Here is a 3,766-nt window from a genome sequence, read left to right as displayed (position 1 = left end):
CTTTGCAGTTTATTTGCTTTTCATAATATATTGATGAAAACAAAGGCAACATTAATATTTAATGCCTTTGTTGGAGAAATGCAGAGGAAAGCAAAAGAAAGAAACAAAATCAGATATTCAAAAATGCAATTAATGACTACAAACATTCATTAAATCATTTCTTCTCGAAACATTCAAATATTGCAAATAAATTAAAAAACTAATGTTCTTTTGCATAGGCAAAAAATAATTTGACTTCAAGTGTATACAATAAATATACAAGACAAGATAAGGAGGCAGACCAAAACGAAAAGCAACTTTGATCAGATGTATTGTACAGTACACAAAAACACTGATGTTCACATTGACGTTGGAACTACGCATTGTGCAAAACATATATCATAGTATAGTGTGTCATAAAAAACATCATAGTATAGTATGAGTAAAAAACATCATAGTATAGTATGACAAAAAATGTCATAGTATAGAATGTCACAAAAAATATAGTACAGTATGACAAAAAATTTCATACAATAGTATGAAAAAACTATCATAGTATAGTATGACAAAAAATGCCAGAGTATAGTATGACAAAAAATATCATACAATAGCATGTTATAAAAAATATCATAGTATAGGATGACAAAAAATGTTAGAGCATAGTATAACGTCAAAACATCATAGTATAGTATGATGAAAAATGATCATAATATAGTATGATGAAAAATATTATATAGTGTGTCATAAAAAATATCATAGTATAGTATGTCATAAAAACTATCATAGTATAGTATGAAAGAAAATGTCAGAGTATAGTATGACAAAAAATATCATACAATAGTATGTCATAAAACATATCACAATATAATATGACAAAAAATATCTTAGTATAGTATGACAAAAATGATCATAGTATAGTATGACAAAAATATCATAGTATAGTATGTCATGAAAAATATCATAGTATAGTATGACAAAAAATATTATAGTATAGTATGACAAAAAATATTATAGTATAGTATGACAAAAAATATCATACAATAATATGTCATAAAAAATATCAGCAAAATATGACAAAAATTATCATAGTATAGCATGGCAAAAGATATACAATAGTATGACAAAAATGTTAGAGTATAGTATAACATCAAAACATCATAGTATAGTATGGCAAAAAATATCATACAATAGTATGTCATAAAAACTATCATAGTATAGTATGACAAAAAATGTCAGAGTATAGTATGACAAAAAATATCATACAATAGTATGTCATAAAACATATCACGATATAATATGACAAAAAATATCATAGTATAGTATGACAAAAATTATCATGGTATAGTATGACAAAAATTATCATGGTATAGTATGGCAAAAAATGTTAGAGTATAGTATAACATCAAAACATCATAGTATAGTATGACGAAAAATATTATAGTAAAACATCATAGTATAGTATGACGAAAAATATTATAGTATAGTGTGTCATAAAAAATATCATAGTATGGTATGACAAAAAATATCATAGTATAGTATGTCATAAAAACTATCATAGTATAGTATGTCATGAAAAATATCATAGTATAGTATGACAAAAAATATCATAGTATAGTATGTCATAAAAACTATCATAGTATAGTATGACAAAAAATATCATACAATAGTATGTCATAAAAAATATCAGTAAAATATGACAAAAAATATCTTAGTATAGCATGGCAAAAGATATACTATAGTATGACAAAAATGTCAGAGTATAGTATAACTTCAAAACATCATAGTATAGTATGGCAAAAAATATCATACAATAGTATGTCATAAAAACTATCATAGTATAGTATGACAAAAAATGTCATACAATAGTATGTCATAAAACATATCATGATATAATATGACAAAAAATATCTTAGTATAGTATGACAAAAATTTTCATAGTATAGTATGACAAAAAATGTTAGAGTACAGTATAACATCAAAACATCATAGTATAGTATGACGAAAAATATTATAGTATTGTGTGTCATAAAAAATATCATAGTATAATATGTTATAAAAACTATCATAGTATAGTATGTCATGAAAAATATCGTAGTATAGTATGACAAAAATTCTCAAAGTATGTTATGACAAAAAATGTTAGTTTAACATCAAAACATCATAGTATAGTATGACAAAAATTGTCATTGTATAGCATGACAAAAACATCATAGTATAGTATGTCATAAAAAATATCGTAGTATAGTAAGACAAAAAATATCATATTATAGTATGACAAAAAATGTCAGAGTATAGTATAACAAAAAATATCATACAATAGTATGTCATAAAAAATATCATAGTATAATATGACAATAAATATCATTGTATAGTATGACAACAATTATCATAGTATAGTATGGCAGAAAATATCATAGTTTAGTATGACAAAAATTATCATAGTATAGTATGACAAAAAATATCATTGTATAGTATGACAAAAAATGTTAGAGTATAGTATAACATCAAAACATCATAGTATAGTATGACAAAAATGATCATAGTATTGTATGATGAAAAAGTTATCATAGTTTAGTATGACGAAAAATATTATAGTATAGTGTGTCATAAAAAATATCATTGTATAGTATCTCATTAAAAATATCATAGTACAGTATGTCATAAAAACTATCATAGTATAGTATGACATAAAATATCATTGTATAGTATGTCATGAAAAATATCATAGTATAGTATGACAAAAAATGTCAGAGTATAGTATGACAAAAATATCTTACTATAGTATGACAAAAATTCTCATAGTATGTTATGACAAAAAATGTTAGTATAACATCAAAACATCATAGTATAGTATGACAAAAAATTCTCATAGTATGTTATGACAAAAAATGTTAGTATAACATCAAAACATCATAGTATAGTATGACAAAAATGATCATAGTATTGTATGATGAAAAAGTTATCATAGTTTAGTATGACGAAAAATATTATAGTATAGTGTGTCATAAAAAATATCATAGTATAATATGGCAAAAAATATCATAGTATAGTATGACAAAAATTATCATAGTATAGTATGACAAAAAATATCATAGTATAGTATGACAAAATTTATCATAGTGTAACATGTCATAAAAAACATCATAGTATAGTATGACAAAAAATATCATATTATAGTATCTTATTAAAATTATCATAGTACAGTATGTCATAAAAAATATCATAGTATAGTATGACAAAAAGTATCATACAATAGTATGAAAAAAATTATCATAGTAGAGTAGCACAAAAAAAATATCATAGTAAAGTATGACAAAAAATATGATAGTATAGTATGAAAAATTTCATAGTATAGTTTGACAAAAAATATAGTATAGTATGACATTAAAAAAAAACATCACAGCAAAGTATGACAACAAATATCATAGTATAGTTTGTCATAAACGTTATAGTATAGTATCACACAAAAAATGTCATAGTATACTGTGTCATCAAAAACATCATAGTATAGTATGACAAAAACTATCATCGTACTTCATGTCATAAAAAGTCATAGAATAGTATGACAAAGATTATTATTGTATACTATGTCATGAAAAACGTGTAGTATTCTATGACACAAAAATTTAAAATAAAATAAAATTATACTCTAGTATGACAAAAAATATCATAGTATTTCATGTCATAAAAAATATCATCTTATTTAATTAACTTTTTGTAACAACCCTTGCAGTTCATTTGCATTCTATAATATATTAATTAAAACATAGGCAACATAAATATTTAA

This window comes from Epinephelus moara, chromosome 13, assembly GCF_006386435.1.
Source record: "Epinephelus moara isolate mb chromosome 13, YSFRI_EMoa_1.0, whole genome shotgun sequence".
Classification (NCBI taxonomy): Eukaryota; Metazoa; Chordata; class Actinopteri; order Perciformes; family Serranidae; genus Epinephelus; species Epinephelus moara.
The sequence above is the reverse complement of the archived record's forward strand: the minus strand, read 5'-3'. Positions refer to the sequence as shown.